The sequence below is a fragment of the Narcine bancroftii genome, chromosome 9 (genome assembly GCF_036971445.1).
Source record: "Narcine bancroftii isolate sNarBan1 chromosome 9, sNarBan1.hap1, whole genome shotgun sequence".
Lineage (NCBI taxonomy): Eukaryota > Metazoa > Chordata > Chondrichthyes > Torpediniformes > Narcinidae > Narcine > Narcine bancroftii.
The window spans coordinates 36,577,642-36,602,782 of NC_091477.1; the positions used below are offsets into that span (position 1 = coordinate 36,577,642).

Here is a 25,141-nt window from a genome sequence, read left to right on the forward strand (position 1 = left end):
GGTTGAGCAGCTTCAATCATTTTGCTACTGTAAATTTTTTATAAATAGGTATGAAACAGAATCCGTGTGTTGATTAAGGTGGATAAGAGTTAAGCTATCAAGACACGATGTAGTTTAATATACAAATGGCAAGCCAAATTAAATACCAAAACAAAATAATGCAAATGTTGAAAATCTGAAAACAATAGATAATGCTGAAAACATATCTTTAGAGAGAAGCAATGTTAAGATTTCCAAGTTGTTTTAAATTGAAAAAAGTGATAAGTCGATAAACACCCCATTTGAGCTCACCTTTCATTTCTTTACTTCCAATCTCATTCCCTTTCACTTCACATAATTTTCTCATTTAATCTCTCCTTCTTTGCAGCTGAACATGTTTTCTGTTTTATTCCTTCTTTTCCCCTTTGTCCTGCATAAAATCCACTGCATCTCAATTTTTCCCATTTCCAAGTTATTGCCTTTGCTAGCTTAACTTCTCTCTCTCCATTAATGATGCATGTGTGGCTATGTATTTCCAGCCATTTTGTATTTTAAATACAAAGATTCACACTGGAGACTCATTTGCATGGGCAAACGTCCACTCCTAAAGCTTACAAAACAGTTTCGAGGGCTATTCTTCTCCTATCCAAATTCAGTCAGCCATTCTGAAATTGTATCTCAGCTGGTTTTACACACAGCTGCCCAGAAAAAAATTGCACAGTGTGTTAAAGTCTTGCAGAATGAAAATTACTTTAACGATATAATATCACAATAAAAGGCTCATTACTGGAACCATTACTTAGGACAGTTTTACTACAGTGCAGGAGGGCTGCAATACCTGAGGTGTTAAATAAAACCATGATTCTTCCACACAGGTCAAAGACCCAATGTATCAGGCAGTTCTTTTAATGTATTGGTTCTTCAACCAAGATCACCAAATGAAATAAATATATTGCTCTTTCACTGATGGTTGTTGATGTTGTCAATAATTCCACGTGTAGTAGCAGGACATAGATCTTATAATGCAGATAAATACATACCCCTTGAAAACAACTGTGCAAATAATATGTAAAATAATAATTTTTACTCCAATCACAGGCTGTGATTTTTTTGTTCTTCAGAGATGTACTTAATTTTCCATTCTTTATTTCAAGAATTTTCTAGGACATTTACATGCTTAACATTTGTGATGCCATATGGTAATCAGTGAATATAATTAGTAAGTGAGGAGGACTGATTTATCTAGCAAAATATGATGGAAAATGGGTTACAAAATCATGAACCAGTAATTATTTGACTGCAATTGTAGTACCTGCAAATTGAGAAAGGCTTCTCTCACTACTACTGCCTTTAGATTGTGGGGCCGCAACTTGTTATAATATTTAATTGAACTGCATTTTGAAATTGTCCATCGTCTATCAAAGACACTGTAGGTTTTGCAGTATAATTTGAATTTGAATTACTTTAAGTAGTAAATGAGTTGGAGGTATTAGAAATGCTTCAATGTACTAAAGTCATTGAAGTGGTCTCTTTCTACCCCTTTGGACTGGTATATGTACCATGTGCATGGAGAATGTGACATGATTCTGAATAAGCAAAGTTGTTCTGCTCATCTTACTTTATCCAAACAGAATGGCTGAAAATTCCCTCCAGTCATGTCATTCAGCTATCACCTCACTTTCCCCTTTATAGAAGACACAGGCAGCAGTGGTCATACCGGGAGCCAACCAAGAAACTAAGAAGAATCTATAACATTGAAGTGACCATTTTGAGAAAAGTCAAAGAACTGTGATTGAGATCAATGTGCAGAGACATCGATGAAGGAGGCTTTGGTGAGAGGCTGTCCGGCAAAAAGACAAGGCAAGGTAAGTGCAATTTTTTTAAAATATCTGTATCAGTAATTAAAAGGGTTATAAATGATAGTTAGTAGAGTGATCTGCTTCTCTTGTGAAATGTGGGGAATTAGGGAGAAGTGTCCTGGAATTTATATTTGGAGGAAACCCATCCAACTATAGATCCTTTCAGACCTCGTCGATTGGTTGAAGCAGCAGTTGGACCTATTGAGGAGCAGACAGCAATCATAAAGCATCATAAGCCCATTTCAGACTAGTAATTAACAGGTAATATACCAGTTAAAGGGTCAGGGTGAATACTTGTGAATCGGCACGCAGGATGGACTATCTAGGTCGGGTGTATAATCTCCTGGGATATCTGATGCCTGTGTGCCAGTTAGCCCAGTGTGAAAGGGACATGGACTATCCAGGGACAAAATAGTGGCACGCTGATGACGTTTTTGCGTGAGTGCAGGAACGTGAAGGGAACAAGATTAAAAAGGTATAAAGTTTGTATCCAATTTACTAAATCCTGATCAATATATTATGATCTTGTATTTAAACAAAATCAATCATGCCTAATTATAACATAATTAAGCATTATGTACACACAGTACATAATGCCCTTCAGCACCTGTTGTTGTGCCGACCCATATAAACCTTTATAAATTTATAAAGCCCTGTGGGAAAGTGATCGTGGCAATAAAACACATAGGTGCACAATTTATAAAGACTGGGAAAGTTGCAGAGAGAGAAAGAGAGAGGGGGCGCGATGGTGGACCTACTTCCCAGAATTCCATGCGGCAGAGAAACCCTTACTTCTCTGCCGCACGGAATTCTGGGAGGCAGGTCCACCATAGCTTGATTTGTCACTGTGGAAGATAGGCGTCCCTCTCCATGGGGATGCCTGGCAGTGAGTGTGAAAGGACGCAAAGAACTATTTAACAGTGGTCTAGTGTGAATGGCAAAAACGATTTCTTTAACCAGTTCATTGAATGGCCAATTTACAGGTTAGCCAGTGTGAAAAGGGGTATAGATCGGAGTTTTAGTAAGGTGGTCACAACATAGGTTAAGTTCAATAGTCGATAGGTGACTACCAGAAAGGGCAGGTGATCTCTACAAGACTCCTGTAGGTATTTTCCTTTTCAAAATGTATAGCTCTTTGATAATTGTTGGGGGATGGTAGTTTACCATTCAGCCAAATATGCATCACCACAGCTAACTCTTTTGCATAGCAGAGAAGAACAAAGGCTAGATGAGCAGTAATGATAACAAACCTGATAATCAAGGAATAGACAGGTGTTTATGTGGCTGAGTGAAACTCGAGGGTGGTTTGTGGCCTGCTAGGGGCAGTGTCAGTGATGTCTTGGAACAAGTAGGGAATATTCTGAAACAGGAGAAAGGACATCAGGAGTTTGTTGTCTATATTAGTACCAACAGCATAGGCAAGAATATGGATGAATTTAGATGAAATATTCCCTGCAAAGGGAATTTAAGGAGATGGGTAGAAAATTGAAAAGCAGGACCTCCAGGGTTATAATTTCAGGACATCTTCCCTGCTCCTCCCCTCTCCACTTTCTGCAGGAACCGCTTCCTCCATGACTCCCTCATCCACTCCTCCCTTCCCATCCATTGTCCTCTTCCACCTACCCCTCCAATTTCATTTGCGCCCACACCTCCTTCACCACCATTCGGGGCCCCAAACAGTCCAACTTGTGAATGTGCAGGGGTCATCTGCTGCATCCAGTGACCCCGTTAAGGTCGTTTCTACTTCAGAGAGACTGGATGCAGACTGGGAGATCACTTCATTGAGTCCGCCACAATAGTGGGGATCTCCCAGTGGCCACTCATTTCAATTCCCCACCCCATTTCCTTGCTCACATATCTGTCTATGCTTTTGTGCACTGCCAGACTGAGACCACTTGCAAATTGGAGGAACAACGCCTTGTATTCTATCTGGACATTCAGCCCTCACCTGCACCTCCTCCATTTCCTTCTCTTCTGTCCCAGGTGCAAAAATCATAGAATCCACCTTACCCTCACCTACTACCCCACCAGCCTCAGCATCCAACATGAAGCATTCTCGCGGAATTTCTGGCACTTTATACAGGATCCCACTACCAGATACATTTTTCCTTTTCCCCTCTTGGCCTTAGACAGGGTGCTCCCTCCGTGATTCCCTCGTGCACTCATCCCTCCCCACCAATCCTCCCACTACCCCTCTCCCACCAGCACTTTCCCCTGTGTTTACAGGAGGTGCAACACTTGCGCCCACACCTCCTGCCTCCCCACGGTCCAGAGCACCAAACAGGCCTTTCAAATGAAGCAAACCACTCATGCATCCAGAGGACTTATTTAATGCATCTGATGCTCCCTTTGTGACATACTCTACATTGGTGAGACCGGTCAGTCTGGGAGATCACTTCACTCAGCACCTCAGCTCCGTTTGCAACAACAGCGACCTCGCAGTGGCCAACCATTTCAATTCCGAGTCACACTCCTGCGCTCACATGTCTGTCCATGTCCTTGTGTACTATCCCACCTTGACCACCTTATTTTCCATCTGGGCACCCTCCAGCCAGTTGGGATTAACATTGACTTTCCTGCTTTCTACCAAACCTGCTTGCCTTTTCCTTTCCCTCCCACTTTCATGTCTTTCCAGTTCTTCGCCATCCCTCTTCATCCTCCCCCCCTCATTGCTCCCTTCCTCCTTTCGCCACCTATAATCTCCTGCCTTTGCCACCCCCCTTTCCCCAACCCCCACCCCACTCTTTTGTTCGGATGCCTGCTGGCATTTTCTCATACTTTGATGAAAGCCCAAAAGGTCAGTTCTGTACCTTTTCCTTTGCTACATAAAGGACACTGTTTGACCTGCTGAGCTTCTCCAGCATTTTGTGTTTTTACTTCAACCACAGTACAGATTTTTGTGATTAACCTCTAATCAGATGGCATTAACATTGACTACTCCGGTTTCTGTTAGGACCCCACCCCCTCTCTCTCTCTCTCCCCCTCCCTCTTCCTTTACCTGTGCAAGAGCCCCTTTGTGAACAGTTCCCACAGTTTTTTTTTCTTTGGCTTGGCTTCGCGGACGAAGATTTATGGAGGGGGTAAAAGTCCACGTCAGCTGCAGGCTCGTTTGTGGCTGACAAGTCCGATGCGGGACAGGCAGACACGGTTGCAGCGGCTGCAGGGGAAAATTGGTTGGTTGGGATTGGGAGTTGGGTTTTTCCTCCTTTGCCTTTTGTCAGTGAGGTGGGCTCTGCGGTCTTCTTCAAAGGAGGTTGCTGCCCGCCAAACTGTGAGGCGCCAAGATGCACGGTTTGAGGCGATATCAGCCCGCTGGCGGTGGTCAATGTGGCAGGCACCAAGAGATTTCTTTAGGCAGTCCTTGTACCTTTTCTTTGGTGCACCTCTGTCACGGTGGCCAGTGGAGAGCTCGCCATATAACATGATCTTGGGAAGGCGATGGTCCTCCATTCTGGAGACATGACCCATCCAGCGCAGCTGGATTGGAAAGCTTCATGAATATCATGGAAAAAAGACAAGGTTGGCCCTTGAGTTAGGGCCCTAAACTTGGGGGAAGGCAGATTTCACCAGTGTGAGAGAACAACTATCAGAAGTAGATTGGGAGCAGCAGTTAAGGGGAGACCATCTGAGAAGTTTAAAAGCGAGTTGCTGAGAGTTCAGAATCAGCAGGTTCCTGTAAGAGTAATAACCTTATTTTAATGAAAATTGAAATTGGAATCAGATGAGTCTCATTTGGTTTATAGGTAATAAAGAAGGGAATTTAAAGCAAAAAGGAGCCTTGAAATGATCTTGGCAAATAGGTTTGAGGAGAACCCTAAAACTTTTGATAAGTATGTTAGAAGGAAGGGATAAAAGGCTGATTGAGGTGTGGAATCAGGGGATGTCAAAGCTGAAGAGTTAAGGGAGGGTGGCACTGATAGTCTGGAGCATGTATTGTAATGTGCGTCAAAAGAACTAAAGACTTGTTGATCCAAACCAAGGCTTTTATTAACTAAAAGACTGGAGCATATCACAAGTAGGTCGACCAGTCCAGAATGACTTGGTCTGGCTAGGAGCAATCCTTTAAGACCTACCAGTAGGTGCGGCTACACTCTCAGCCAATCACAGTCATCCTACACTCCAATCTGTACATATGTACATATACACATTGGTGATAGAATCTGTACTATCACATGTATGTATCAGGAAGGAGGAAGTACTATAAATATGGTGACATTGGTGTAGGTAAATCCACAGGGCTGATGGGATCTATCCCAGGATGATAAGGAAAGCAAGGGAGGAGATTGGTGGGATTTTTGTTTTTTTTTTAGCCATGTTTGAAGGACAAGAAGGTGATTTTTAAAAAAAGCAAATATTGCTCCTTTTTTCAAAAAAGGAAGTAGGAAGAAACCTGGAAACTATAGGGCGGTTAGCCTTGCATTAGAGGGAGGGAATTTGTTGGAGAAGATTCTGTGGATCAGGATTTGTGCTCACTTGGAAAGATAGGGACTGATTGGGAGTCAGGATGAGTTTGTACAGGGGAGATGATGTCATGCATCTGAGTGAGGAGCTAACTAAGAAAATTGACAAAGGCAGCATGGCTGACATGGAGATGCAAGAGTGCAGATGCTTCATCCTGGAGCAACAAACAATAAACAAACTGCAGAGGAATTCAGCTGGTGGAGTAGTATCTCTTGAGGGAAATAAATTGTTAATATTTCAAATCAAGATCCTCTATCAGGACTGATAGTGGAAAGGAAAGATAGCTGCTTGAAAAGGAAGGGATAAGACAAAGGCCAGTGGGAGATAGATGGGTTGAGGAGGATTGAAGGATGATGGGCAGATGGAGCCAGGTGGGGGAAGGCAAGGATGAAGTTGGATACAGGTTGATATGTCAAATATCATGTGCTGGACTTCAATCAGCCTGCTCTGATGGAGATGGGTAATGAGACACAAGACAATGTACAAGACCCTTTTTTCAAAAAATTCTTTTTCTTTCCCCCTCCCCTCCACCCTCCCCCTCCTTTCCCAAAAAGTAGGAAAAAAGAAAAAAGGCCTTCCTGAATTTATCTTATATCAGTCATTAATTCATTAAATTTCAAATAAACAAAAATTACCTTGAAAATCTAAGTTAACTAGGGTGAGTTGGAGCGGGATTAGCGAATGCTGCGAATGAACTTTTGCCAATGAAACCCATATATGGCTTCCAAATCTTATAAAGGAATCCGTAAATTATACGTTATTTTCTCTAAAGGTTTACAATTTTGTAATTCCATGGCATCTATTCAACCCTACGTTATTGTCTGTTATTCCATGTTACTGCCATATATTTCTTTGCTACTGCTATTGCTACACTTAGAAATTTCCTCTGATAAACATCTAACTTCAAATTATGTATATTACCTAATAAAAATATTCTTAGATCTTTCATATTCATGATTTGTCCCAGTAAAATACTCATATCTTTCCAAAATTTTCCAATTTTTTCACACTGCCATACTGCATTTAAGAAAGTTCCTATCTCTTTATTACATGTAAAACATTGATCAGAGCAGTTTGAATTAAGTTCATGTAACTTAACTGGAGTATAATATAGTTGATATAAAAAAATTAAATGGCACCATTTGATATCTGACATTAATTGTATTAGTTACATTTTTATGACATAATTTTGACCATACTTCTTCTTAAATTTGTGTATTTAAATCTCTTTCCCATCTTAATTTAGATTTAAATAGGTCTTTTCTCTGCAATTTTATATAAATGTTAGTAATAAATCTTTTAATAAATGTATCAGTTATTAAATATTCAAATTGACTTTGTTCAGGTAATCTAAAATTCAATCCTAACTTCCTTTTTAAATCTGATTTAAGTTGATACTAAGAAAAAAATAGTATTATTTGGCATATACTTCAATTGCTCCAATGTCAAAAAAACAGAACCTAAAAAACATTCCTTTATCCTTCTTACTCCACAGTTATGCCAAATATCAAAAAATGAGTTATTTACTATAAAGGAATAAGAGGGATTTTCTTTAATTACATTTTGGCTATTTGATAATTCTTCATTCTTCTTTCCATATGGATTCCATTCCATACTTTAAGTATATGTTTCAAAATTGGTGTTTCTAATTTCCATTTCAAGAGTTCTTCATGCCATTTATACAAAATATTTTCAGAATTATTTTCTCCTGTTTTACTCATTTCAATGTATACACATGCTATCTTTTCACCAGTCTGATAACAGGAAGACAAGAATCGAAGTTGAGCTGCTTTACAATAATTTTTTTAATTAGGCATTCTTAGTCCCTCCGATCATATTTCCATGTTAATTTTTCTAATGCTATCCTGGGCATTTCGTCTCACTAAATACATTTTCTTACATCTTTATTCAAATCTTGAAAAAAAATGTTGCTGGTACAGAAAGTGGTAATGATCGGAATAGATATTGTATTCTAGGAAAAATATTAGTCTTCAAACAATTTATCCTTCCTATTAAGGAAATTGGTAACTCCTTCCATCTTTTTAAATCTTCTTTAATTTTCTTCAATGACAGTGTTATGAAGTTAATCAATGTACAATATAGTTTGGTTAATTATAATTTGTTTACATCAGTTGTAGTTAACTCCTGAAAAGTTGAAAAAAATATGAATTTAGTTCATCAGATTTATGTTTTTGATGTGGAGAACAGACAGATACTTTCTTACATTCAGTAAGGGAATGTACAAATGTCAGACCTTTTTGGGAAAAATTATTAAGTTTTTGCGAGATTTATTTAAGATAGATCTACAGCTTGACCCATGGGTATGTCTATATGAATACATTAATGACAGGTTTGCGATTGGATAAATCTCAAATTGCATTTGTATGTTTAGGGTTGGCAGTAGCTAGAAAATGTATAGCTATTACTTGGAAAAATGATGTTGAACTGAATATACAAAGATGGCATAACAAAATACAATTCTGTATTTATTTGGAAAAAATAACTAATAATTTGCAGAATAATTATTCTTTTTTTTGTTAAAACATGGAGTTTGTATTGGAGTGTATGGGTTTGAAGGTTAAGTAAATGTTTTTTTTAAAAGATGTAAAAGGATGGTACATCAAACAGCCACCATTTAAAACCCAATATAATTGTGTTTTTTGTTAAAGCTCTGAAGGGGGGGGTGGGTTGTTGAGGGTGGGTTAAGTGGGAGGTGGGAGGGGGGGTAGTAGGGTTTTTTGATAGATTATATTGTATCTGTTTATTTTGTAAAATTCTTAAATCATTTTTAAAAAATTGCTTCAATAAAGGTAATTCAATTTGAATAATTATTCAAATTCTTATCAATGTTGATTCCTAAATATCTGACTGCTTTCTTCTGCCATTTCAATCTTGTCACTTTCTTAATTTGAGTATAATATGTCTCAATCATTGGCATTACTTCACTTTCATAATTTTTTTACTTTATAACCTGATATTAAACCATACTCCACCAAATGTACTTTTTTTAAATGAAATTTCAGGGTTTGTATGATATAATATAACATCATCTGCAAAAAGACTAATTTTTTCTTTATCTTCTATCTTAAAACCCTTAATCTCATTACCTCTTTTTATCACCTTTGCAAAAGGCTCCATAGCCAAAGCAAATAAAAAAGATGATAATGGACAACCTTGTCTAGATGATTTTTCCAATGAGAAAGGTTTTGATTTTTGTCTATTTGTTAACTACTTTAGCATTTGGGTGATAACATAATGTTCTTATCCAGTTTATAAAATTTGTTGGAATTCCAAAAGCCTTCAATATTTTAAATAAATAGTCCCATTCTAATCTATCAAATGCTCTTTATGCATCTAAAGGCAAAGCTACTGATGGTATTTTTCTTTTTTGAGCTACATTTAATAAACTTAAATATTTAACAATATTATCCGCTGATCTTCTATTTTTAATAAAACCAGTTTGGTCCATATTTATCAATTTAAGTAAACATTTAGCTAATCTATTGGCTAATAATTTAGGAAAAAATATATAATCTGTATTTAATAATGATATTGGTCTAAGTGGAGATTGAAGCAAAGGATCCTTCCTTTTTTAGAATAACTGTTATCAATTCGGTCTTTTCTTCAATATTTAATTCCAACAATGTAACTCGTGATAAATATTCATCAATTTTATCTCCATCCTTCAAAGATTCCGATTGATATAATTTTTTATCAAACTTAATAAAAACATAATTTATTTCCTGTGTTTTGTGTAAGTTGACCTGATTCCTCTTTGTCAGCTATTATTGTTCCTGACAATGGCTCTGTCTTCAATTGCCATGCTAAAACCTTTTGGGCTCTATCCCCAACTCATAATATTTTTGTCAAGTTTGCCTTGTATCTCTTTCTACTTTATATTTTGTATTTCATTAAATTTCATTTAAAAAAAATTCTAATATTCTTCATTTCTCATCATTTGCTTGATTATGTAATTCTTTTTCCAAATTTATTATTTTTCCATTTGATTAACTTCACACATTTTTAAAAAACTTATTATTTGCCCTCTTAAATAAGCCTTCATAGAGTCCCAAAAAAAATGTTATCGGTTACAGAGTGCTCATTAGTGTCCAGAATTTTTTTTAATCAGCTGTCTTATAAATTCATAAAAATCTTGCCTTTTTAACAATGCAGTATTAAACCTTCATCTATAACCTTTATTCTGCTCTTCTTTCAATACAATTGACATAATGAAAGGTGAATGTTCTGGTAATATTCTTGTTTGGTATTCAATCTTTTGAACTCCTACTTGTAGTTTATGCTTTTTTAACCATATAACCATTTACGGAGCGGAAACAGGCCATGTTGGCCTTTCGAGTCCGCACTGGTTCACTGATAGTTGTGAAGAGATTTAAAACGTATCTATGTGTGACTATGTCTGAGGTTTAAAAGAATAAAATTAATAATCCCTAGTAGTAGGGTATATCATCCTCCAACTATCAATGCTTCATTTCATTCATAAAATTTATCACAGTTGTAACTATCTTGTTTTTAACCATAATTCCACCTGATCTATCCAACTTTGAGTCAAATGTAAAATTGAAATCTCCCCCCCATAATTATTTTCACCTTTGAATTAGCTAATTGCATAAAAATGTCTTGTATAAATTTTCCATCATCTGTATTCGGTGCAAATATATTCATTAATGCCCAATATTCTGAATAAATTTGACAATTTATCATTACATATCTTCCCACTTTATCAATAGTTGTATCCAATATTTTAATTGGTAAACTTATATTTATTAATATTGCTACCCTTCTGACTTTAGAATTAAATGAAGAAGACAATACCATTCCTATCTAATCCCTCTTTAACTTTGCATGTTCTATTTTGGTAAAATGAGTTTCTTGTAGAAAATCTACATCCACTTTAACTTTTTTGATATAACTTAATAACATTTTTGCTCCTTATCGGATTCTGAATTCTATTAATATTAATAAAGTTCAATTTCCCTGCCATTAAACACCAATATTAAACCATATTTCCATCCAGTGTCTCCCCCCCTCCTCCTCCCCCCCCCCCCTCACCCTTGATATTACTTACATAACATACTACATCCTTAAACAATCCAGGATTTGAACATAAAAAGAGAAGATAGTGAAGGGAAGTAAGAAGAAGTAAAGAAAATCCCCAGAGGTGCCTGATGTTAAAACATCTCTAATCCCTTGATCTATACAGGATGCGAATAATAGAACAGTCATGATTCTGCAGTAGTCAGCTTAATACTCCCCACTAACACCCTAAATATACCATACCATCCCTTATTATAGACTTTTCAACAATAATCCATAGATCTTAACAAAATATACTAGATCATGTACATTATAAGTTAAACCTTCTTCCACTTTTCAATTCTCTCGAAAGACAAGATAATTTCAGTTACAGTAAAATTCTTTCAGTTATATAATTAATTCAAGAATCAACAATCACTTATTGTTCTTTAGCAGGCAATGAATCGGCATATACCTTTGCTTCATTACGTTCTGTAAAAAAATCTATTTCTCCCACATGGGACAAAAACTTTCAACAAAGCAGGATATCTCAAAACAAAGGCATAACCTTTTTTCCATAGCACATTTTAAACTGGATTAAACTCTTTTTTTAAACAAATCAAAACTTATGCCTGGATAAAAGAGAATCTTATTTCCATTATAAATCAAAGGTGATTATCTTTCTTTATCTTGCTTAGCTGCCAACTCCAATATCTTCTCTCTTACTTCATATCGAAGGAATCTGACAAGTAATAGATGGGACCTTTGGCCAGGCTGAGGGTTAGGTGTCAGTGCCTGAGGGGCTTGCTCAATCTCCAAATATGCCTGGAATTCAGCCTGACCCAAAGATTCTGGTATCCATTGTTGCAGAATTTTTTTTTTCATATCTTGACTTTCATCATCTTCTCTAAGTCCAACAATCTTGATATTATTCCGTCCACTAAAATATTCCAGTATGTCTATTTTTTTGCATGATCATTCTTAGCAGCAGCTTCTGCTTGTACCTTCTTCATTTGGTCTTTAATATTCTGAATCTCAAATTCATTTCCTTTAATTTTTCCATCCACTATTTCAAATCATGCATCAACCTGTTGCATTAATCTTTCAATCTTGTCACCATTCTTCCTTACTTCATCAGTTAACACCACCATAGATTGATGAAAAGACTAAAAATTGTTTCATTTCCTCAGAAGATAAGGAAACTTCTGCACCTTCTCTGCTTTTTTCTTAATAGTAGCTCATTCTTGGTCTTTGCTTTTCCAGGTCCTCTTCATGATCGCTAGAGCTATGGGTGTCTTGTAGCTTTTTAAAAATTTCCTCCATTTTTTATGTGCTCTGCGCATGCACAACTCCTCACCCATGCGCAGAGTCACTTCTTCACTCGATGTTGGTGGCCATTGTTGGGGGAGAACTTGCACAGCAGTGACCAAGGTCTCCCTGGTATCTGGCCTCTCTCCCTTGGATATTAACTTGTAGACAGCTCCAGGATCCTTTCATCTTTTTCTTGTTCTTTTTCTTGCTCTGTTTCTTGTATTACAGTGATAGCTTTATCTTTCTTTGGTGGCATGTTGATCTCTTACCTCTTTAGACAGTTCTTTTTTGTACTTTCTGTAACTTTTTTTGACACTTTTTCGAGGAGAGCAGGGATTACCAGTCTAACCTCACATAATCACGTGGCACGCCCCCACCCTCTTTAATTAGAGTGCAGAATTGATGGATAGTGGTATATCATTCTTTTAGGATAAAATTATTCTCATAGGAGTTGAGGACAAAAAAAAGAATGAACAGACATTAAAACTTTTGCAGAGTAATTTGAAATCTTGGGTGGAAATGTTGAAATTCTCAGCATCAATTCCTACAACTTTGACATTTTTGGAAGACATGTGGTCAAGGATGTCCATTCATAGGCATGTCCTAAAAGTCAGTATTTTTTGAGGAGAAGCTAAAGATCTGAATCTTTGAAATTACAACTTCCCCTATGTTGTTCATCATAATTTGTTTGGCTGGGTCCACCAAATAGCTTCACAAGAGGTATTTTTATGAAATATTAAAGAAAGATTGCTGAGGAATACTTATTACTTATCACAGTAATTTAGTGAAATGATTGTCCTTTTTCTTATTCCCCCACCAAACCTTTTCCCATGATTTACAGCCAGAAAATGTGAAACTTTACTTTATTGCATATCTAAAGATTTTACCTATTTTAAATGACTTTTCTTTCTTTTATAAATATTTTTATTGAGGTTAACATATAAACTTACATACAAAATTTTAAGGAAAACATAACGTCATCTCATATAATCCACATGAGAAGCAAGTTATTGAAATAATTTATGATAAGCATGTTAAACCCATGGTTGACAAATTAATCCAAATAAAAATTGATAAAAAGAAAAAAAAACAAACAAAAAAAACCCTAAAAACTAAATCTAATCTACCCCCTCCCTCTAATCAAGGTAACCTTGTAAAAGAAAAGGGAACTTATGGATCAAATGGTGACCTCCAGATATCAGACATAGAATCTCCAGAACATTCAAAATTGGTAATTCTTCTAATCGTGTTAGTATTCTATGAATGGGCCCCACACCTTTACAAATTTAAACTTTCTATCTTTAATGTTGTATCTAATTTTCTTCAAGCTTAATGTAACCACTGTGTATGGGTAAATGAAGAGTCATCTTTCCATTTCAATAAAATTGCTTGTCTGGCTATCAGTGTGTTGAAGCCTAAAACTTTCTCCTGAGTTGCAGACAGAGGTATATCTGGCTCATATGAAAAAGCAAACAAAGCAATTATGGGCATGGATCTATTTTAATCTTAAAAATCATTGATAGAGTTTGAAAAATGTCTTTCCAAAATCTCTCTAAATTCGGGCACACACAAAATTCTACATTTCTCACATAATGGATCAATATCTGCAAAAAAAAAAGAGCTAATTTAATTTGGACATATATTTTCTATGTATCACCTTAAATTGTAATAAGCAATTCCTTACACAAAATGAAGAATTATTAATCAAAATGAGAGTGGAGTACCAATCTTCATCTGAAAATGCTATGTTCAAATCTCATTCTCAATCATTCTTATTCCCAGACATTGAGACTGATATTAAATCCAATAAATCAATATAAATATATGATATTAATCCACTGTGGGGGAAAAAAAAACATAATTTATAAAATGAATCAGGAATATTAGTATTTGAGAGTCGAGGAAAATCAGAAACCTTGGACTGAACAAAATGTCTAATTTGTAAATATCTAAAAGATGTATGTTAAAAAGATTAAATTTTGCTGATAATTGTTCAAAAGAGGCAATAAAATAAAGTCCAGCAGAGACGGCTGGAAAAGATGATTATCTATAATGGGACTAGCCAGAGAAAAACTATTAAACCCAAATAATTTTCTAAGTTGAACCCATATTCTCAATCTATTTCTCATTAATGATTGTGTCAATTTAGAAAAAAAATGGTAAAAGAAAAAGATCCTAGAATTGCCAACATGGAAGTTTTTTTAGAAAACTTCAGTTCCCTTTCTACACAAGAGGGGAAATTCACTAGGCCTTTTCACACCACAGTGTAAAATGAAGATACCTGGGAAATTGCTTGAGTCTGGTGAATAAATGATGCTGTTGAACATTAATATAACTTGCATTTATGAAGCATCCACTAGGCCAAACACAAAAGGAAAAATTTGCATGCAACCAAACAAAATATTTCTAGTTTCCTTTCAAGGTTGAAAAACCAGGAATGCTCTATTTTCAACATGTAAATATCCTACCAGATCAATGTTTATATGATGTCCAGGAGGTACTTAACAACTGTCATTAAAAATGAATACCTACCCCATTATATAATTTGCTTCAAGTTACATATTATTGAATTTGTAAATAATATGCTGCTAATCTAATTACTATGGTCATTATTTATTATGTTCTGTCTTCCAGCATCAAGCTGATTTTTGCACACTGAAATCTTTCTTGGAATAGGTTAATTCATATGCTGGACATCAGAAAATGGTCACATTTGTTCATTTTACAGGTAAGTTAGCCCTGTCCTTCAAAGCAGCCTTCCCATGACCAGTCGCCAAAAGAAACAGGATCAAATAGCTTTTTGGCTGACCACTGTGAAGGAAATGTCGATGGCCAAGTATTCCCTATTCAATTTCCCCTTAGAAATCGGGTGATCCCATTGAGATTTATTTAATATCCAGATGTTCTACTCCAAAACCCACAAGAATTGATCAATTAAAACTTGCATTTTCCTGCAAAATGCAGTACAGGGCATTTATATTTCAATATTATTTTCTAGATTTTCTTCAATAACATAAGAAAGACTGGCAGTACTAAAGTATATATTATGGTTGCAGTATGTTTTTCTTTCATGGTACAGGTACAGTACCCTGTGTCCGAAATGCTTGGAACCAGACATTGTTTGGTTTTTGGAACAAAACTGAAAAACCCCAAAACAGCACGGTAGCATCAGAATATTTGTATCAGCGGTTAAACAACAATAACAAACAATGACATGATGACACAAGTGTAAAATTCACGTGAAATAATGTTTAATACGTACCAAAAAAAACTTGATATCTGCTTTCAAAAGAAGATAAATGCACCACCAAACACTAGAAATTCTCCTCGATGGCTTTTATCAAATCTTTCCTCCAGTGTTGTTGACCTCTTTAACAATGGTTTTTGTCTTACAAGTCTCTGTTTGATTTTATAAACTGCCATGATTTCTTGTCCTTCAATAAGTCCATCACACACGTCATCTATAAGCACTTTTTCTGCCGTATTAAATCGTCTTCATCGCGATCACCTTGCTGCAGAACAATTTCAGCTATTTTACCATCAGTCAGTAAACGAACAAACGGATAACCTCATTATTGATGTTAAAAACTTCTTCCAGCTTACTGACAGACTCTGAACTTGTATCTTTTGCATATGTCAGGAGGTCACACAACTCACCGGATGTACGGAATCTTTCAAAATCACCATCTTGCTCATCATCTCTGGACATAGTTCCAGGCTAGAGGTTGTGCCAGTCATGTATAACTGTGTCTTTAGTCACTGTATTCCAAGCATTGGGAACAGCATATACAGTTTACTTTATGCTAAACTCCTTTTGGAAATCTGCCACACCCAAGCCGCTGTTCACTGCTGACAGCATGTTGTTCAAGAAATCTGAGGATACCTTGGTCACATGGGTGAATTATTGAAGTCACATTTGGGGAAAAGTACATAAAATGAACATTATCTTTGAGATTTTCAGCGGGAGATTGAACAGAATAATTGCTGAGGAATAATAAAATCTTGCAGTCGTTATTCAGTCCAGCTTCCCTGCAGTGAGCATGACAAAATGTTTGTTAAACCAATCAGAAAAGATATCCCTGGTGACCCGTGCTTTTTTGTTTGCATAGTCATAGACTGGTAAGAAATTCACTCCTTTAAAACAACGAGGATGCAAGCTTTTGCCTATTATGCTTAAGCAAGCCTGCTGTATTGGCACGACCCAGCACAGTTATTCTGTCCTCGGCATCCTTCATTCCTGCAGGGGCTGCCTCATCAGCTGTAGTCAGTGTCTTTCTGGAGAAATGATGCCAAAACAGTGATGGTTCATCAGCATTATAAACTTGTTCTCATCAGCGATGATCTGGGCAAACTTGTCAATGAATTTCGCTGCTGCTTCATGATCAGCAGATGCTTTATCACCACAAATCTTTCAAATTTTAATGCTGTGTCTTTTCTTAAATTTATTCAACCATCCTATTGAATATTCACAGTTCCCTTCAATTTTGAGTTCATCATGAGAGAGCTTTGCTTGTTTCATGATCAGTGCACCATTAAGTGGCATGTGTTCACTGTGACGCTGAGGGATCCACTGCATCAATACACGATCAAGATCTTCACTTTCAGCTTTATGCAGTGTTTTTCTACTTTTCATTAACTTCTGTTCATCACCTTTCAGCATCAAACTTCAACATTTTATCCCTCTGTTTCTTCAGGTCATGGATGGTGGTCATTTCCAACACTGTACGCTTCTGTAAGATGTCTCACATTTACAACATGGATGTCCAGTTTCATCAACAGCTTGACTTTCTGTTCTATAGATCAACACTTCCTCTTTTTTCTTAATACAGTCATCCATAGTGCTATCTTTTTGCATGTTTTCAATTATATCTTTGTACACCAGAGCTCTGTTGTTATCAAAATGGTGCCAACAGAGTGTCAGAGCCCCACAATGTGGTGAATTCTTTTCAACTAGTCACTCCAGTCTTTTGGTGTTATTGATAGTGTATCAATTTTATTACCATAAAGCTTTTCACCGCAATGGATGTTGCTAAGTCCGGACAAGCTGGATATGGATCTGCAATCACCCAAAGCACCAGACCGATTCGATTCGAGCTCTGGCTACACTGGTTGCTCTGCTGAAGCGGTGGGTGCCGCCGACGACAAGTTACGCCTGCTACGATCGTGGGTCGGCCACCACGACTACGCAATCATCAGGGGCTGCATGACATACAAGAAGGCCATTAACAAGCTCGAGAGCCAGTACAAGCCCAGGACGAATGCAATCTATGCCAGACATCCCCTGGCCACTCGTAAGCAACAACCCGGTGAGCTCCTTGAGGAATACTATTTCCAAGTGTATTTTCTTCTGACTCTCATTATACTTTGTTTAAAATTGAAATAAATTGATGCCAATTGTGTGGAGTTTCTGTTTGACTTTTCTAACTTGTTACTGTTTAAGTGTTCACCTGATGGCAGAGTATTTTTCCAAAGTGTTTGGATATTGTAGCATTTTCTGTCTGCCCTGAAGAGATGATGGTTGATTATCTCATGAAGCCTCTGCAATTTTCGAGGCAATACCACTACTATAATAGAATTCAAGGATTTTGACCTTGCTGAAGGACATTGTTATTGTCAGTATTTGATTTGGTGGTAATAGTGTTCACTTTTGGAATGTGGACATCAATGGCAAGCAGAGATATATTGCCCATCCCTAAATGCACTTGAGAAAGTCACAATGAGCTATTTTCTCTAACTGCTGCAATCATTTTTGGTAGATCTCATTCCACAGTACAAATAGGAAGTTCTATCATTTAGTCTCAGGGTACATTTTCATGGCATCAAAAGTTTTCTAGGCAATTCAGAAGGCATAAAGAAATTGTTATTTTTCAGTAGATATTAAGTCATACCTAAACCAGAGAATGATGTCAGATTTCAGATATTCAGATGTTAGTGAACCAGATGCTTTTATTTTACAATCCAGTAATTTTTAAATTTGCTTTGAGCCTATCTCTATTTTATTTAATTCATTCAAACATGTGGATCCTAGACTATTACATTATTATTGAGATAAAATTTATTCAGCAAATGTAGAATTGCCGAGAACCTGTATCTGTTCCATTATTAACATGAATTCTTTATTATGAATTTTTAGAAAGTGGTTTCTTGTGTTCCCATGTATTACATATTTTTTCCCAATTACAATTTATTAGTTGATTCAAGGATTTTTTTAAATATTTATGATAAATACAAGAATATAAAGTTGAGTTTTTGTCTCTTTCAGTCATTTCCTCTAACTAATTTTAAATCAGTCACTTTTCCTTTCATCTGAATCCCCCTTCTTTTTTTATAACCGTTATAGCTAGAGAACAGCAACATTTGAAGTTGAAACCTTGTAATTATGCCATAGATATTATGTTATTGTTCTAGCAATGAGAAAAGGCATGTTCCATAATGGACAGGTTTTGCTTTTTCATTAGCCCACCAAGAATCCAAAACCCACGTAACTGTTAAACAGGTTCAAGGACTTGGGCCATAGACTACATGAGTGCAAATGAGAGATGCCCATCACCTTTGTGGAAGGTCAAAACCAGAAGCATCCTGATGCAAAATGATGAATTCATTAAGAAACTCCAATGCAACTTTAAATAATTTAGTGTGACCTTGGTGGATAAAATGTTTATTTCCATTGATTGCAAAGGGTGGCAATGACTCACCATATACATGAAGTGTGACGATTATTGGGCAGGCAAACAGGATGTTGAAGAAAATTTGGGATAGAAGATGGAAGTCTTTATGTGGTTCACTCCATTACATAGAAAATCACGACTGATGGTATAAATTTGCAATAGAATATTGATCTTTGGAACAATAACCACAAATCCTTTGCTACCCTGTAAGTATTAATCAATAATATTTAGAACATTACTTAAATCTAAAAATGTAGTTCTTGCAAAAAGCATAACATTTTTAGCTCCATGTTCTCTGAACTCCATGTAAAGGGGACTTTTGTTTTTGTTTTAAAAATTTACTTGTGTACATTTGCAAATAACTTTTCACCTTGTAGTTTTAATCTGCAGTGACAATAACCGGTAAACAAGTTGCCTTTAATTTCTTAGTTAATTGAGAAACCATCTGGAACTAATTAATTGAAATCAGCTGACTTGAAAGAGGTAGTTCCTGGAAAACTACATGCAAAGTCTCAGCTAAAAGCACATTTTTTTTGTGTGTACATCCTGGTTTGAGTGCTTTGGTAAGTGAAATGTTTAAATAAGGTTAAGATAATGGTGACAGGATTATAATGCAGAAGTTGAGAGGGGTGTTTAGAAAATGAGTATTGCATAAAGGATTTAGGTGTGAGATGACAAAATTTGAAGCTGTTTATTTGATTGTGCATAATGTTTGTAACAGAGTAGGTGAATCAATCGCTTGGATAGAAATAAATGAGTATTTCTTAATAACCATTGCAGAAATGTGGTTGCAAAATGACAAAGGTTGGGAATTAAATATTTGAGGAGACTTCTTTTAGAAGAGAGGTACAAAATGAAAAATCAGTCTGAGTAGCTCTGATAATGAAGTGATTGTGGGGGTGTGAGCAGTGGGAGAAACACAGCCACCATGTTGAGGGTCGTTAATGACTTTTTATTCAGATTCAGTGTGTCCCTTTAAGGGCAGCATGAGTTCAGTTACCTGGTGCATTGTGACATCATAATCGCTGCCCAGGGTGCGCGCTGGAAGGGATGCTGGAGTCAGAGAGAAACCTCTGACAATGGCATTTCCCCATGGCTGCCCTGCCACGTGGCGATACAAGCGGGGCCAGTTCGCCATGAGGACGTGTGCCGCCACATGATAACCTTTGACCTGTATTCCTGGGTGACAGTAATAATTAAGCATGTGATGATTTTTGTTCTGTATTCCACTTCTGCTTTTCACAACTTGCCTGCTGCTCTTCTCACCAAGTCAAGCTGTCGATCATTTTGTCCAAACACCAAGTTTGAAAAAAAGCTATCTACCTCTTACCTCTATTCTGGGTGATTTAGAATGATAAAAATGGTACTTAAAAAAAATAACAATAATAATAAATTATGAATTTTTTTTAACCATTTTCATTGCACAAAGATCATATAATTTAAGAAATGTAACTTTCCTTGAGGCACCTGTTGGTTCTATTCCAGTCCTTAAGGGGTGAAAGATGAATGTCAGTATGAATTATTTTAATAAGAGATGGTTTTTTATGTGGCAGCTGCCAGAATGATTTGACAGACATGCAAAGGTCGAATGATAACTGGAGATCTAGGTTTGTGGCACATATTTAGCTTGTTCTCCTCTGGAGATACAGATGCATGCACCTACCTTTTATTTTGTCTCCTTCCTTTTTACTATCTTTCTTTCCTCACTTCATTTCCCTACCTGCCCCTTCTCATGGACTTTCCCCATGCCTCTCAACTCCCTCCTTCACTTACCACTTCCCTCTTGGCTTTTTTTGTCACCTCCTTTTTCATACCTTTACTACCCTTCTCCCCTCCAGACATAACTGCTGATTGCCCTCTTCCTATCTTCAACTCCAGATGTTAGCAAATATCACTTGAAGCCAGTGGTCCTATTGATACAAGAAGCCTCAATTTCTTGCGAAAATACAAGTTAAAAACCTAGAAATGCTGGAGGAACTCAGCAGGTCCCACAATGTTTATCAGAGGTAAAATACATAACCAGTGTTTCAGGTCTGAGACTTTCTTCAAGGTTAAAAAAAAAGAACCTGCTTGGTTAAAAAAGATATGAAGGAAGATTGGTTTCCTACACTTTCTCCTTCTTGTGATTCTGTAGACATTATTCAATCATCACTAGTTGGTTACTATCAATTGGGCCTCCTGGAGGTTTATTGACAGGTTGAATGGATGCTGAGAGAGTTTTCTACCAGATCAAACTGGTTCACATCAAATATGCAATTACAGCATCTTTTCCACTCACTCATTTGACCCATGGTAATTAGTTTCCTGAACACCTTTGACTTTATGATTACCTACTGATGGAATTCTGTTTTCCTAGTTGAACGTTCTTCCAAGAAACATGAGAATAAAATGTGTCAGGAGGCCACTCCATCGATCTTTAATAGGCCCTCTTATTTGGTTGTCATCTGGTCTCTGTTGTCTGTTAACAGAAACTGGCAGTGTGGACTTTCAGAATCTTTCTTGTTCCTTTTGTTTTTCTGCACTGAAGACCAAAGACTAACCTGTGCTTCGCAGACCAATTTCATAAACATTATGACATGCTTTCCTAAAGTTAAGGATGTAACTTAAGGACTCAAAAGTGAATGAAACAATTTTGTATCTGTAGCTTTCTCTAATTCTGATGAAAGCTGGAATGTTGACCCTTGTTCTCTCCTCGTGTCTGACCCATTTCACATTTCTTGTGTGTTCCACTTTTCTTTCCACTTTCCCAGAATTTGAAGTAATCTGCATTTTTGTATTTAATCGAAGTATTATTTAGACTCACAGTAAATTGTGTAGAAGTCTCCAGTGTCTGATGGAGCAGAAAGTGTAATCTTTGTATCTATTTCCTGCCAAGTTTAATCTTGATAGTATTCAAGATTTAAAATGTACGAACTACACTTCATTTCATGAAATATAATTGTCAAAATCTTCTAGTTTGTTTTTCAAAGATTAAAGGTCAGATTTATTGTCAGAGTACATGCATGACATCACATGTAACCCTGAGATTCTTATCTGTGGGTGAGGAAGAATTACCACATTGGAAGTGCAAAAAAAGCTGTACTTGAGAAGATATATTAACAAATAAAGAAATGTAAACAAATTGTTCAATACAGAGGGGAAAAAAATCAAGTGTAAAAGTAAGAGTCCTTAAATTAGTTTGTTGTTCAGGAGTCTGATGGTGGAGGGGTAGCAGCTGTTCCTGAACCTGGTGGTGCGAGTCTTGTGGCACCCATACCTCTTTCCTGATGGTAGCAGCGAGAGCAGAGCATCTGCTGGATGGTGTAGATCCTTGATGATTGCTGCTGCTCTCTGACGGTGTTCCCTGTAGATGTTCTCAATGATGGGAAGGGTTTTTTTCTGTGATATCCTGGACTGTGTCCACTGCCTTTTGTAGGGATTTTTGCTCAGTGTCCCCATGATGCAACCAGTTATCACACTTTCCACCATAAATGTGTGGAAATTTGTCAGGGTTTCCAATATCATACCACATCTCTACAAACTCCTGAGGAAGTAGAGGTGCTGACATGCTTTCTTCATGATGCCATTAGTGTGTTGTATCCATTAAAGATCCCCAATGTACTGTAGTGACTCCCCAAAACTTGAAATTTCTCATGTTCTCTTCCTCTGACTTCCCCTCTTCTCTCCCCCCCCCCCCCCCCCAGCCATTATTATATACCTGTAATTTTCCCTTCCTGGTCAATAATCAGCTTGTTGGTTTTGGTGACATTGACTGCAAAGTTCTTGTTGGTGCAACATTCAGCCAAATTTTCAATCTCCTTGTATGCTGAAATATCACCTTTTTTTGGTAGTAACCTCTGCCATGTAGCTTCAGTGAATTCCTAAACATATTCTTATCATACCGAGCCACACAGTTGTGGATGTATAGCGAGTCAAGAAGGGCGTTAAGAATGCAGCCCTGTGGTGCTCAGGTCCTGATGGAGATGTGGAGATGTTCCTACCAATCCTCATTGATTGTGATCTTGAGGTGAGGAAATCCATCATTCAATTACCCATTGGGGGTATTGATGCCCAAGTCTTGGTGTTTGCCCTTCGATTTTGAAGGGATGATGGTGTTGAATGTCTAACTGTAGTTGATAAAAGGCCATCCTGATGTACACATCTTTGCTGTCTGGGTGTTCCAGGGCTTTGTGTAGAGCCAATATGATGCCTTCTGCCTTAGACCTGTTACTGTGGGAGGCAAATTGGAGCACATCTATTTTGCTGCTCAGACAGGAGTTGATATGCTTCAACCTTTCAAAACATCATCATTGTGGAAGTGAGTGCCACTGGTCAATAGTCATTGAGGCATGTGATCACACTCCTCGTGGATACTGGTATGATTGATGTATGTTTGAAACCGATGGCTTCCTCACCCTGCTGGAGAGAGATGTTGAAGATATCAATGAATACATTGGTCAGCACAAGTATATTAATATCCACATTGCCAAACAAGAAGTGGTTAGTTTGCCGACCACGCAACACATTATCTTAAGCCAGAAAATTCCCTTGGCTAGCATCCAACAACCCCCAATACTTGGGGTTTTATTGTCGTTTATACTAATGATTGGGTGGAGGAATGCATTTCCATCCCAACACACCAGATATGTAATTCAATTCAGTGATGTATGCCTATGACCTTGGTTACTTGAACTAAACGTACAATATTTTAACAACTAGGTTATTCTGTTGTCTGTCGCAGAGTAATAGAGCAGAAATTTCTTGCCCAATTGAATTAATTTTAGTTATAAAGCTGGTATCAATAATAACTATTAAATGATCATAGTTGTAAACCCATTTGATCCACCAGTTTATCATGGTAACTATAAACTGTTTTGACCTTCATGTAACTCCACTCCTAATGATATTGACTTTTATCTGCCCTCCAAAATAACCTGTAATATATTCAATGAAAGATAATAAAGTCTGGTCTTACCCATGATGCTCACTTTCCATTAATGAATAAAAATGTACAAAACATCAGCAATCTCCAAACCCAAAAGTTATGATTAGTACTAGTCAGTTTTTGCTGCTTTTTGTAATCTATACTTGCACCTCTTAAAATTGTACAAATTAAATTGTATTGACCCATCAAAACATATCATCTCACAATTTTGCGTGTTCAATTTCATCCTCCTGTCGTACTAGCATGTATCCTCTTGAGGTTAGATATGGGTTTCACATTATCTGTACCTGTGTCGTCAAAATGCACTACGAAGGTGTTTATTTTGATATTGAACCTCAAGGGATACTACTCCATTTTAAAAATGTCAATCACCACATCTCTTTTTTTCTATCCTTAACCAATTTTTAAAAAAAAAACTACCACTATTACAGGGTACCACCCTTTATATAACAAAGGCTTCAAGCTTGGCTGATGAACCTAATTGCAAAGCCTTTTGGTAGTTCTAAAGTCACTTCCCCGTCTTCTTAGTTATTTCATCAAATGACTCACTTAGGATTTTCAAACATAATTTGCCCGCACTAAATCCATTTTCATTTTCCACGATTAATTAATACAGTTGCACCTCAAGGATGCATGCTTCACTCTGCTACCACTGCAAGGGGGGTGGTGGTACAGGAGCCTGAAGACTAGCACTCAGCAGTACAAGAACAGCTTCTTCCCCTCTGCCATTAGATTTCTCAATGAACCACAAACATTATGTTGCTTTCTTTTTCTTGCATCTTATTGAAATGTGGTTTAAAGAATTTTTGCATTGTGATGTTGCTGCAAAACAACAAATTTCTTGACAATAAATTCTAATTTTATTGCTTCTGCAAGATGTTGAAGTTCTCTACTATAATAGTTTT

General features: G+C 36.8%; 1 protein-coding gene across 9 annotated transcripts in view; it reads left to right on the top strand.

The window, feature by feature from the left end:
• Positions 1–25,141, top strand: part of LOC138743429 (beta-2 adrenergic receptor-like) — a 98,626-nt gene that overhangs the window by 3,077 nt on the left and 70,408 nt on the right. For 4 of the 9 annotated variants that reach the window (XM_069898808.1, XM_069898809.1, XM_069898805.1 and 1 more), the window contains exons 3-4: positions 1,672–1,844; positions 15,279–15,372. The gene's annotated coding sequence lies outside the window, so the exon portion shown is untranslated. Of the gene's footprint in view, positions 1–1,671; positions 1,845–15,278; positions 18,191–25,141 lie in introns of those variants that run through there. The other 5 variants (XM_069898811.1, XM_069898813.1, XM_069898806.1 and 2 more) reach the window with 4 other exon arrangements.